The following is a 14,234-nucleotide window of genomic DNA, read 5'->3' on the forward strand; positions in this document are numbered from 1 at the left end:
GTGATGTACGTTTGTTCTAGATCATGTAAAGAGCTTTCTCATATTTGTACAATTAACCACAGTCATCATCCACAACAGGTTTCTATATGTTATACAGTCCTTTGTTTTATCTTCTAGCTTTTCTTCCAGTGACACACACGACCCTAGCCTTCCCCTTTCAACCATACTCTCACTCAGCCTTGTTAATTACACGTACCATATTGTGCAGCCATCACCTCTATGCATTTCTTTAGGACAGGAGCTTTGTTTTATTTAATTCTGTATTTGCAACACCCAGAAGGGAGGTGGCGCAGGTGAGTGAATAGTCCATCCATCCATCCTTCTGCCCATCCAGCATCACACTGAGCACATGGTAGAAAGGCTACATGCACTCCATCCTCTTGGATTGGTGTAGGGTGTGAGAGAGAGAGTATTCCACAGTGTCCCAGGGTCATTAGCTGCAGGGGTGAAGTTGCCATTAATCAAGACAGGGTAAAGGTTTGGGAGTAAGGCAGATCAAGGGCACGTGTTCAGGAGTTTTACAGATGAGACTGGAGTTAAAAGAGATGAAGGATCACTCTTTGCCGCATCTACTGCGAGAATGGAGACCATTCTCAGTAACCAGACTGTCAACATTACAGAAAATGTCGATATCACGCTGAAGGGATGCAGTTATTGTGAAGGCCCCTGAGGAACCCTGCAGAGGGACTTCAGTCATATCAATGTCTAGCTCAGTCTACTTGGGAAGAAAAAGAAGAGGCTTCCAGTTGATGAATGGTGGAGAAATAGAACAGAGCTGGCTACAGTTAGCAATGTCTGTAGTCACGTACAGAACATGATCAAGGGTGTTACACTGGGCTTCTGTTACAAGATGAGGTCTGCGTGTGCTCACTTCCCCATCAATGTTGTTATTTGGGAGAGTGGATGTCTGGTTGAAATCCAAAATTTCTTGGGTGAAAAATATATCTGCAGGGTTCGGATGAGGGCAGCTGTTGGCTGTTCAGTATTTCAAGCCCAGAAAGATGAGTTAATTCTTGAAGGAAATGACATTGAACTTGTATCAAATTCAGCTGCTTTGATTCAGCAAGCAACAGCAGTTAAAAACAAGGATATAAGAAAATTTTTGGATGGTATCTATGTCTCTGAAAAAGGAACAGTTCAGCAGGCTGATGAATAAGATCTAAGAGTTGTGCAGCAATGGAAACAACAGGATGCCAGACCTATTTGTGATTTTAAAGATGCAATAAAATTCATCTGTTAATTTCAGGCAAAAAAGAGATGGAGGCGCTTCCTACTCTTCTGATGCTGCAGCTGTGCTTGTCTCTTCGTGGACCCCTCCTGCCCTCTGATGCTACTTGGCTTCAGCCATCCTGAGAACTGAGCTGTTGCTGAGGTAGTGGGGAGGGTAGGAGGTGAGATGCAAATAAACCAGCAGCGCCTGGGCTTGGAGGACATGATGGTCTGGACGCCCTCATACTTGTTAGTGGGAGAAGCACAGCCCTTCTGGGAAGCAACTTGGCAACATGTATCCAGAACCCACAAGTGTGTATTTTCTTGGACCCACATCTCAAATGACACTGAAGTAACCATTCTAAATATTGAAAATGTTCTTTATAAAGATGTGGATGTATCATTGTCAAGAGTTTGAAATTCATCTACACAATAGGAAAATAACTGAGCAAAATTTGGCATTCTTTGCTCTTTATGCTACATATTTAAAAAGGAATACAATTATTTATCTTTTTATGACATTTAACCCTGGGTAAAGTGACGATATAGCACAACCAAATTATCTCCCTCTTCTAGTATATGTTTCTTTATATCAGCTCTTCTTAAAGCTAAGGACACCATCACTTTACTTTTTCTAACCATATGATGTCAGTAGGTTAAGAACAGGTATGGGCCACAAAAGAAGCAACTTTGTTTTGATGTATTTCTGTACCTTGAGCTGAATGAAACAACTGAGCCATGTTCAGGACCCTGGACAGCGCCGGTCGCTGGGCTGCGGGCTCAGGCCTGCTAAAGCCAGGCTTTCCTGCTTCAGAAAAGCCACTTTGTGCAGCCCTGGGTGATTTGGCTCCATGACTTTTAATAGAAATCGCTACATTTCTAAAGAAGGAAAATTTATGTTATCAAAGGGGGATTGTACATTTAATTAACTTCTTTATTTAATTGAGTTTTCCACTAGGTATGCTCAGACTTTCTCCAGCCTGGTCATCAGTGGAGCCTTCCATGTGAAACAGAATCTCTTTGTAATTTAGCAGCTGTAAGCACCAAACTAGAGAAATGGTTGTGGCTGATTATGTAAAAAGAAATGAGGCTGGAGAGAAACGGAATCTCTCAAAATGATTTCGTTTCCACCTAACAGTGCTGCTCAGGGTGCCTTTACATTTTTCAGAGTACACTGGATTAATTTAAACTTCCGCAGCTTGCATCCAGCTAAAAATCGACTAAATAGCTATTTTATTTCTGACCCTTAAATTTGAAATCCTGGCTTGCATTTCCTAGTACATCCCTTCCTGGTGCATTCTGTCAGTGACTTTCTCGGACATTCCACCTTATTTGATCACTACCAGTTCGTTCAGTCACCCCTAAAATCAGATGATGGTATTCACTGCAAACTGCCATCAGGCAAGAGGAAAAACCTAGGGAACTCGGGGATGCCTTTCCGAAACCTGCTTTGTGGAGGAAGAGATAACAAAACACTGCTGAGAGGTGCAAAGAAAACCATGTGAGTCGAGAGGTTGGAGAGTAAAGAGGAAAGGGAGTTGGGAAAGGAGGAAACATAAAGAAATGTCCATTAGATCCTTTGCCCACTTAAAAATTGGATTATTTGTCTTTTTATTATTGAGTTTTAAAGGTTCTTTATATATTTCAGATACGTTCTTTATAAAGTCCAAAATCAAGTCACTTAACAGTTACTAGATTTCCAAATAGTTTCTCCCATTCGGTGGATTTTCTTTTCCCTTTCTTGATAGTGTCCTTTGAAGCACAAAAAATATCGAAAGGATATTTTTTCCTTCCCCCATTGAAGGGTCTTCGCACTCTTTCCAAAAAACAGTTGGCCGTAGACACATGGTTTTATTTGAAGACTTTACATCTGTCCTTATGGCCATACCACTCTGTCATGATTGCCGTAACTTTGTAGTAGGTTTTTAAATCAGAAAATGCAACTCTTCCTACTTTGTTCTTATTTTTCAAGATAGTTTGGGTCATTCTGGGTCCCTTGCAATTCCATTTGAATTTTAGAATCAGTTGGTCAATTTCTACAAAGAAGCGAGCTGGAATTCTGATAGGGATTACGTTGAATCTGTAAGTTAATTTGGGAGATAATGCCATCTTAACAATATTGTCTTCCAATCCATGAATGTTTTTCCATTTATTTAGATCTTTAATCTGAATTTCTTTCTACAATGTTTTGTAATTTTCAGAGCATATGTTTTACCTTTTTAAAAAAATCTATTCCAATTTTCTTTTTGTTGCTATTGTAAATGGAGTTTCATTTTCAGATCATTCATTGCTAATGTTTAGAAAACAACTGAGTTTTTTATATTGATCATGTATCCTGCAACTTTGCTGAACAGATTAGTTCAGGTCTTTAATGGGTTCCTTAAGATTTTTTATATGTAAGATAATGTCATATGCAAATAGTGGAGTTTTACTCTTTTCCAATCTGGATGTATTTTATTCTTTTTCTTGCCTGATTTTCCAAGCACCTCCAGTACAGTGTTGAATAGGACTGGTGAGAGCAGACATCCTTGTCTTATTCCTGATCTTATGGGGGAAGCTTTCAGTCTTTCATCATTAAGTATGATGTTTACTGTGGGTTTCTGTAGATGTCCTTTATCAGCTTGAAGTTCCCATTTTTTCCTAGTTTATTGAGTATTTTTATCATGGCATAGTGTTGGATTTTGTCAAATGCTTTTTCTGTACCTACTGTTATGATTGTGTGGTTTTTATTATTCTGTTGCTATGATGTATTACATTAAGTTATTTTTGGTTATTAAATCAACTTGTATCCCTGGTATAAGTCCCAGGTCATGGTATATAAAAAATTCTTTTTGGGTTTGGTTTTGGTATTTGGTTTGCTTATATTTTGTTGAGGATGTTTGCATCCATTTTCCTAAGAGATACATAATTTTCTTTTCTTATAATGTTTTTGTTTGGGTTTGATATCAGGGTCATACTAGCCTAATAAAATGAGTTGGGAAGTGTTGCCTCTTCTGGTTTTTGGAAGAGTTTGTGAAGAATTGGTAGTCTCTAAATGTTTGGTAGAATTCAGTGGTGAAGCCATCTGGGCTTGGACTTTTCTTTGTGGATAAATTTTGATTGCCAGTTCAGTCTCTTTATTGTTGTATATCTGTTCAAATTGTCTTTTTCACCTTGAGTCAGTTTCAGCAGTTTGTATCTTTTTAGACATTTGTCTATTTCATCTAAGTTATCTAACTTATTGGCATGCAGTTGTTCATAGTATTCCTTTATTTCTGTAAGGTCAGTAGTAATGTCTCCTCTCGTTACTGATACTCATAATTTGAGCCTTTCCTCTCTTTTTTTGGTTCGGCTATCCAAAGTAATATCAATTTTGTTGATATTTTCAAAGGACCATCTTTTGGTTTCACTCATTTTCTCTGTTGTTTTTGTGTTCTTTATTTTTCAGTTTCTGCTCTAATCTTTATTATTTCCTTCCTTTGGATTGTATTAGGTTGAGTATGCTCTTCTTTTTTCAGAGTATTAAAGTGGAAGATTAGATACTGATTTGAGATCATTATTCTTTCTTAATATAGGCATGTAGAACTATAAATTTCCCTCTAAGCACTGCTTTAGCTCCATTCCATAAGTTTTGTTATATTGTGTCTTCATTTTCATTCATCTCAGTATTCTCTGATCTCCCTTTTGCTTTATTCTTTGATCCACTGGTTATTTAGTAGTGTGTTGTAAATCTCCAAATATTTGTTATTTTTCCAAATGTCTTTCTGTTATTGAGTTCTGATTTCATTCTGTTGTGGTCAGGGAACATAAACTTTGTATTATTTATATTCTTTTAAATTTACTGAAGTTTGTTTTATGGCCTAGCGTATGGCCTATGCTGGAGAATGTTCAATGTGCCCTTAGGAAGAATGTATGTTCTATTACTATTGGGTGGAGTGGCCTATAGATAGATATCTGTAAGGTCTAGTTGGTTTATTGTATTGTTCAAGTCTTCTGTTTCCTTGTTGATTTTTCTGTCTGGTTTCTTGTTGATTATTGATAGTGAAGTATTGGTTTCTTCAACTATATTATAGTTCAGTTGTCTACTTCTTCCTTTCTTTCTGCCAGTTTTTGCTCCTTGTATTTTGGCGCTCCATTATTAGGTACACATATGTTTATAATTGTTGTATTTTTCAGATGGATTGAGCCTTGTGTCATTATAAATTGTCCCTCTTTATCTTTAGTAAAAATTTTTGCTTTAAAGTCTGTTTTGTCTGCTGTTAGTATAACCACTCCAGCTTTCTTGTTGTTGCTGTTTGCATGATATTTTTCCACCCACTTCTTTTAAATGTCTTTGTACCTTTGAATCTGAATGGTGTCTCTTGAGGACAACATACAGTTGGATCTTGTTTTTGTGTCCAGTCTGACGATCTCTACCTTTTGGTTGGATTGTTCAATCCATTTACATTTAATGTTATTGATGGTGTTGGATTTATGTCTGCTGATGTTTTTTGTTTTGTATGTTTCACATCTTTTTTTTCCTCTAGTCCTCCTTTACTTCTTTCTTTTGCAGTAAGTGAATGTTTTCTAATGAAGCATTTAAATTTCTTGAATTATTTTTTTTACTGTTTTTAAAAATTATTTCCTTGGTGGTTGCTCTAAGGTTTATCATTCACAACTGAAGTTAGTAGACCCAGTTTCAAATTTATAGTAACTTATTTCCTGTGAGATACAGAAATGTTACCCCTACATAGCTCTACTCCCTTTCCTCCATTCCTGCATTATTATTGTTATATGTATTATATCCATAACCCCAAAATGCATTGTTATAATTGTTACTTTATAAAATTTTATGTCTTCTAAAGAAGATGTGAAAAGCCAGGAGAACAATTATTTAGTTATAGCTTTTGTTACATTAACCTTATTTATCATTTCTGGCTTATCTGGGAATGTCTTTATTTAACCTTCAATTTTTGAAAAGTAGCTTTGCTGGATATGAGATTCATGGTTGACAGTTTTTCTTTGAGTGCTTCACATATGTTATCCCACTGCCATCTGGCCTCCATTGTTTCTGTTGAGAAGTCAGCTGTTAATCTTGTTAGGTTACCTGTAAGTGATGTGTCATTTTTCTTTTGGTGACTTCAAGATTTTCTCCTTTTTTGCTTTCAGAATTTTTACTATAATGTAACTGTTTATGGATCTCTTTTGTGTTTATCCTATTTGGAGTTTGTTGAGTGAAGATTATTGTTTTTCACTAAGTTTGGAGTGTTTTCAGCCATTATTTCTTCGATTTTTTTTTTTCTTTCTTTTTCTCCTCTCCATCCTGTATTCCCATTACACTTAAGTTGGTGCACTTAATAGTGTCTCACATTTCTTTGAGGCGATGTTCATTTTTCTTGTTTCTTTATTCTCTCCATTCTTCAGCTTGCATAACTTTTGTCCATCTACCTTGGCTAATTCTCCTTCTACCAGTTCAGTTCTACAGTTGAGCTCTTGATTTTTTTAAATTTCAATTATTGTACTTTTCTACTCCAGAATTCCCATTTGATTCTCTTTTGTAATTTCTCTGTCTTTATTGGTTTTCTCTATTTGATGTGACATTGCCATCATACCTTCCTTTACTTCTTTACTCATGGTTTCTCCACAGTATGAAAACCACCACATTACCAGCTGGGGTTCCAGTATTTTTAGCAGTGCCATACCCAAGACAGAGCCCCAATCCCATGAGTGGGATCCGGGTGGGAAATAGGAGCCCCCACGTCAGCCACATTTGCCTGGAGCTTAGTCTCAGCGACAAGTAGCTGGGTCCTTCCACTCCCTACAAGACAGCCCTCCAGAAATCTTTCTGACTGGGAGCCGGAGGGAGGGGGAGCCCCAGGGTCTTGGCTGCAGGAATCTGGGGAGCAGTTTCCAGCTCACCAGGTTGGGAGGGAAGAGGGAGAAAAGGTGTGTTTGTTCAACTACTACAGACTCTCACGGTTGTTACCCAATTTTAAGAGATTTTCTTGAGTAAATGTTTCTTCATTTGCTGTATAAACTTGGCACCATTTCTAAAAACGTTGAGTACGTATAAATTTATATAAATTTTCACCAGTTTTGCTGGGAGTGGGCTCGTAGAAAGCCTCCTGCTGACATGCCAGAAGTCTCGCGCTCTCCTTTCTTCTTAACATTCATTTTCTGGGTGCACTGTAACAGTTTTTCCTGATTTGTGTATGGCTGAAGGTTACTTCTCATTCTTCCTTGTTTTTATTTAATTTCCAGTGGAATAAACTGAGTTTGATATTGTAACCCAGCTTAGTGTTTTGTTCACATAGTCACTACCAGGATTTTATGAAATAAAGAGTCATGCCTGGAAAATTAGAAAGTGCTTGCACTATTCAGAAGAAACACATCAGTTAGAAGAGAAGGCAGAACAGTATTATAATCAGATCATATTATGCCCTTTTAGGAATCCACAACCCTTAAGGTAGAACCACACTGAAGAGCATTTGGGTGAAGATAAGAGGAACAGACATGATGTCATTGTAGGAATGTATAATTCTCAAACATGCCTGACCATCAGAATCATCAGGGGAGAATATTTTTTTATTGTAATTTATTCCGTGGTTGGAAGTTCTGCTTTAGTAGAGATAGGGTGGTCCCCCAAAATTTGTATTGATAGTATATCCAAAAACAAATCATAGAATTCAGAAATAAATAAATTGTGGTGGTGGTAGTTGTGCCGGTTTGAGTGTATTGTGTCCCCCAAATGCCATTATCTTTGTGGTCTTGTGTGGGGCAGAAGTTTTGGTGCTGGTTGGATTTGCTTGGAGTGTGCCCCACCCAGTTGTGGGAGATAATTTTGATGAGGTGTTCCCATGGAGGTGTGGTCCCACCCATTCGGGGTGGGCCTTGATCGGTGGAGCTATATAAATGAGCTGACTCAAAGAGGAGAGAGAGTGCAGCTGGGAGTGATGTTTTGAAGAGAAGCAAGCTTGCTGGAAAGGAACGTCCTGGGAGAAAGCCGTTTTGAGGCTGGAGCTTTGGAGCAGATGCCAGCTGCCTTCCTAGCTAGCAGAGGTTTTCTGGACGCCATTGGCCATCCTCCGGTGAAGGTACCTGATTGCTGAGGTGTTACCTTGGACGCTTTGTGGCCTTAAGACTGTAACTGTGTAGTGAAATAAACCCCCATTTTATAAAAGCCTATCCATCTCTGGTGTTTTGCATTCTCTAGCATTAGGAAACTAAGACAGTAGTGATAGTTGTCGTCATAGTAATTGTAGGAGTAGTGGCAGCAGTAGTGTAGTAGCCAAGGTCATGGTCCGAGACATGGTCATAGTAGCAGTTATCTCTTCTTCCGGAGATCCCAGGCCTCCAGTTCTCCCTATACTTTGATGGGCTTGTTGGCACCACGTTGTTCAGAACGTTGAGAAAGGGCAAAACTCTCACTTCACGTTTCTCTTCTGAGGTCAGGCAGACAGTGGACAGAGGGCCAGTCCCAGCTCTCGGTGGCCGCTGCCGTGGCTCCCTCGTGGCTCTGCTGGGACTGCACTTTCATTGTGGGGAACCTGGCTCTGGATGAGTGAGTGAGACACGCTCCCCATCACCCCCTGCAAGGGATTTTGGAGATTGCCTAATCCCCACCCGTAATTTTACAGATGAGCAAAACGAAACTGCTATCCTTAAAGTGTAGGTCATTTTTTGGGTGTGCTTGTTGCTGTTGTATTTTATCTTCATTGTATTTTTTTTTTTAGTTCTGTTGTGAAGTGCAGGTATTTTCTAATTGCATTCTCACTTGTGGATTTTTAATTTGGCTTCAATATCTGATATAGAAAATCCAATAAAACTAAAATCAGGAAAAGGCTTTTAATAATACTAACATATTAAGGAGATGGTCTTTTTTTCACTGCTTCATCATCTGATTTTGTTTCCCCCTATGTTTTTTTTACATCCGAGCTCTGACTGGTGTCTTCCTAAACTTCCCCCACATCCTGCCATCACAGTGCTTTCCCCTGAGCGCTCTCTTCTCAGGTGTGTATCCTTTTTGCTTTCAGTGGCCGTTTGCCGAGGTTATAACCCCAGTGTTTGCTCTTCTGCTGCTGTGGAAGGTGGTTTCTCCACCAAGCCTTTGCCATCTTGTCTCCTCAAGAGTAATTTGGTTTTAGCAAGAGGCAGAACCTGAGGGGACTGCTCTGCAGGCACTCACCGAAGAAATTCCCTTGAACATACCTGACTCATTAAGCATCTCATTAGTGATCAGAATCCGTGCTCTTCCTTTTTTAAAGACTTAATAAACATGTTTCTTAATCAAGAACTTCACGCACATGAGGATCAACTCTCCTAAATTCCAGTTAATTCGGCTTAATTGACAGAGACATCTTGGTGTAATTGAAAGTGACCCAAGTTGGAAATTCTCCCCTATGTCTTCTCTCAGTGTGAGCCCCTCCTATTGTGTTCCTTTCCTCCCCATCTTCTGTAACTCCAGCTAACACTGTGTTGTCTTTTTCTTTCCCCCAACACTTGTCATCTTCCTCGGCCCCCCGTGGGTCTCCTCTGCCCCTTCTCCTAGCATTGTGTACCTCTGTGTGTGCTCTGCAAGTGGCAAAGGGAAGCAGACAATGACACCAGTCTCTAAAACCTCTTCAGAGACTGGGCTTCGAGTGAACCTCCTTCTGTCGGAAGCCCCAGTCAAAAGGCCTGTGAGAAGGGGCAAGGTTTTGAACTTCACTTCACACTCACCTTTTAACAGAGACCTGGCATGTTGTGATTTCCTTGGCTGGCAAAGGTGGGCTGTGCTTTCTTTTGCAGCTTACAAATCTATCTGTGCTTTAGAAAGAACATAGCCCTTATCAAGGACCCAAATTAGCTTTCTATGGTTGACCTTGTATCAGAGGAAATGTGTTTTATTTCCTCATGCCTGCAATGATTTCCTCTTGAGCTTATAGAAAGTGTTAGCTCTCAAATGATATTTTACCCCCAGGGCCACAAAATGCCACATCTTGGGTAATTTTGAATTATTGCAATACCAAATAAAAATATTTTTTAGTAATGCATTTGTTGCTACTACTGACAAATGAAAACGTTAGGGTATATGTGAAAGAGAAAGAAGAGAAGATTAGTAGGCTTACCCCCAGCCTTTTTCTTTTTTCTCTTTTTTTTCTCCTTTCATATAGACACAGGCTTCTTATGAAAGCACATCTTAAAGCATTTCATAACTTTAGTAAGCACATAGGAAATTGACAGTCGGCCAGCCCTTCGGGAACCATTGGCAGCTCCTCCAGGTTGCATGAATGGCTCTTTGCAGCCTATTGCCAGTGTCCCCTCTCCAAATCGAGCCCTCCAAGGCAGGGGGGGGAGGGGTGTGCATCTGGAGGTCCCACTGCTCCCTGAAATAAATACAGGCTGCAGAGTGTGTGCTGGGGCTTGACCTGGCTGGGGATCGGTGGGGGGCATTGGGAGGGCTGATGGCGGGAGCATTTGTGCAGTAATAGTTGCCGAGGGCCTTGCTACTGCTCCTAGCCTGGGGCCCCTCCCAAGGCCAGGTGCATTCCCAGCAGCAGGGGTGTGGGAGTCATGCACAGAGCTCCATCCGTCTGAATATCAGTAGGGTTATCACAAACCTATCAGCACACCTGGCATTGACAGCTATCACCCAGGCATGCTCCCCGCAACAGTTCATCAAAAATTGTCCAGCTAATGATCGGCTGGGCAGATAATCGGAGAAGAGTTAATTGTGAGGTTCGATATGGCATCTTGTCAGCAGAGATAAGTTGTCACGTTTTCCAGTTGAGCTGAAACTAAATGATTGTAAAATAAGTTATGAGTGTCCTTGGGCCTGTCTGCTGGAATGATAGCTAAGAATACATTCCTGGCCCATCAGTCTCAAGCAGGCTGCTTGATATTTATGTGAACGGAATGTTATTTTATTCTCCCTCTAGTCATGCTTGTCAGCTTTCCGAGTGAAAAGTGAAACTGCTTCTTTGACTCATACTTCACGTACCGAAGCTCAGAGAGACTGCAGATTGTTATCATTATTGCTCGTATTATATATTTTTGGGGGGTGTGCGTTGAACATTGATGCCCGATTGGGAAGAACTAATGGCCAACGCCAGCCGTGCAGGATGGAGGCAGAACGGCCCGTCCCCACGCAGTGACACACGTCCGTGGTGTCCGGGTCTCTCTGTCACGCCGGTTTAGATGTGGCGTCATGAGGCGCTTGCTTTTTTAATTTGGTACTCCTCTCTTCTCTCTGATTCTCTTCTCCCATATTTAATGCTGTCCGCAGTAGCCGTCTGTCCTCACGCCCAGTAACTGATACAAAACACGGTGCGTTGTTTGTATGCAGCCAGGACGGGCAGCCTGCTTTCCGCGGGCTGCAGTGGGAGCTCGTTGGCAGGGCTCTGAAGCTGGGCTGACGGGGGCCTCTTCACTGGGAGGCGTGCCGTGTCAGCAGTGGGAGATGGAAAGGCACGGCACAGAAGCCTGGGATGTTTCGATTGCTCGTATTTTAAATGGAGGGTTGTTAAACTGCTTTTCAAGGTCTAGAAGTCAGGGATGTTGATACACCGGCCCCAGCACCCAGAACCCAGTGAACACGTGGCTCGCTGCATGTCCCCCCGGCCTCGAGAACTGGCACAGCCTGGATCAGGCCCACCCCCTCGGGCTGTGGCCCCAGGCCACACTCCCTGCTGGGCTCCACTCTCGGGCCACAGCCTCTCTTGACCCAGAGCCTTGCCCCTCCTTGACCCATATTATACTTAGCCACCGCCACCTCTCGTTGAAGAGATGCCCCTTTAGCTAGCAGGTGCCTGTCCTTGCCCAGCCGCCCGCCCCTGCTCTCTGCCTGCTCCCTCAGACCCAGCCCTTCGTGGTGGGTTTCTCTCAAGTACTTGTGTGCCTCGACCTCCCTAAGCCCACCCTGGTCGCCTGGCCTCTCAGAGCAGCAGTGCCGCTCACCTCCCGGGTGTGGATCGGTGCATCTGAAGGCAGGAGGGTCTGCTTTGACCCCCACCTTGATCAGTTTCTTTTTCGTTGACTTGGATGGACACATATATTTGCAGGCTCGGAACGGCCAAGCCAGTTGTGAAGAACAGCATTGGGGGGGCTGCCCGACCGTGTGTAGCTAGATGACTTAGGAAGCCCTGGCCTTCACGTCCATCAGAACACAGAGGAAAAGTCCAAAGAACGGGAGAGAGCCCGGAAATAGAGCCAGCATGCGTATCTCGACCCCTGCCCTGTGACTGCATAGCGTAGCAAATATTGTTTTTTGTTTGTTTGTTTGTTTTTTACAAAGATGTCCACACAACTTTATTCATAACAACTAAATATTTGATATGGCATAGGTGATTATCAAGGGAAAATAAAAGGTGTGACATGTTTATAAAATTTAGTATCTCTCAGTTTAAATAAAAAGAATAATGAGACATGCAAGGACATGGATGAAACAAAAAAAATTGAGTTTGAAAATGCCTTGAAAGAAAGTGACCATCACATGATGTAACACAAAAATTTAGAATAGCAAAAATGAGCATATTGTAAAATTAATGATTAAATAAATAGACTGGTTGTTGCCATCAGGAGGAGCAAAATATGGATATACTCAGAAGAGGCAAAGGAAATATCTTGGCTGATGGTTTGTGTTTTTTTTATTAGGATTTATTCACATACCATACAATCATCCAAAGTATATAATCCAGTGATCACATTACCATAATATAGTTGCTCATTCATCACCCCAATCTTTTTTTTTTAACATTTTCCTTTCACCAGAAAATGAAAGTAATAAAAAATTAAAAGTAAAAACAGAACACCCAACTTCAACCCCCATGCCCTATTTGTCCTTTAGTTTTTTTGCCCCCATTTTTCTATTCATCCATCTATACACTGAATAAAGGGAGTGTGATCCACAAGGCTTTCACAATCACACTGCCACTGCTTGTAAGCTCCATTGTTATACAATCGTCTTCAAGAGTCAAAACTACCAGGTTGTAGTTTAATAGTTTCAGGTATTTACTACTAGCTATTTCAAGTCATTAAAACCTAAAAGAGTTATCTATGTTGTGCGTAAGAGTGCCCATCAGAGTGACCTCTCGGCTTCTTTTGGAATCTCTCTGCCACTGAAGCTTATTTCATTTCCTTTCACATCCCCCTTTTGGTCAAGAGGATGTTCTCCATCCCACAGTGCTGGGTCTGGATTCCTCCCTAGGAGTCATATTCCACGTTGCCAGGGAGATTTACACCCCTGGAATTCAGGTCCCACGTAGGGGGGAGGGCAGCGAGATCACCTGCCAAAGTGGCTTAGTTAGAGAGAGAGGCCACATGTGAGCAACAGAGAGGCACTTGGGGAGACTCTTAGGCACAATTGTAAGCAGGCCTAGCCTCTCCTTTGCGGTAACAGGCTTCCCAAGGGCAAGTCCCGTGATAGAGCGTTCGGCACATCAAACTGCCAGTCCTAAGTGTCTTAGAAGGAGCTATTGGTGAACACCATAAGAAGGACAGTTGGACAATGGGAGGGAGCGGCGAGCACCTGCATTACCCAGGTGAGCCCCCTGCTCAGCATGGCCGAGCGCCTTAGCTGTCCTGGGGAGCAGATAGCCAGCAGCTGGCAACAGAGAGAGCGCCCAGGGCAGGAGGTCACGGCCATGGGACCAGGAGTTCAGAGGAGAGAGCTGTTAGTTGGGAGAGTGTTACCGACACGGAGTGGCCCACCATTGGGGATGAGCGCGTGTATGGAAGTTGGACGCCCAAGGGACAGCCCACTCCCACAGAGGCCAGTTTGATTGGCTTTTTCTGCTTGTCTCTTATTTAAACCTGTATTTCCCCGAATGGCCACAGTGCCAGCCAAGAGAGGGAGCTGAGGAAGGCTTGCTGCTCCGTGGGTAAGTCTGGCCTGGAAGGGGGTGCTCTGGGAAAGGAGAGTCCGTTTCCAGGGGAGGGGCACGAGGCAGCAGTGGAGAAAGCCGGAGGGGCCGGAGAGCTCAGAGCTGGAGATGTCCCCTTGGGTGCCGTCTGCAGGAGAGGAGAGTTGATGCTGGCAGTTAGGTAACCTTGAAGGCCAGGGAAGAGCTGAAACTGAGGAGCATCCATAG

General features: G+C 42.0%; 1 protein-coding gene across 1 annotated transcript in view; it reads left to right on the forward strand.

Annotated features, from left to right (window-relative positions):
- Positions 1 to 14,234, forward strand: part of AGAP1 (ArfGAP with GTPase domain, ankyrin repeat and PH domain 1) — a 434,418-nt gene that overhangs the window by 281,782 nt on the left and 138,402 nt on the right.

This window comes from Choloepus didactylus, chromosome 9, assembly GCF_015220235.1.
Source record: "Choloepus didactylus isolate mChoDid1 chromosome 9, mChoDid1.pri, whole genome shotgun sequence".
Classification (NCBI taxonomy): Eukaryota; Metazoa; Chordata; class Mammalia; order Pilosa; family Megalonychidae; genus Choloepus; species Choloepus didactylus.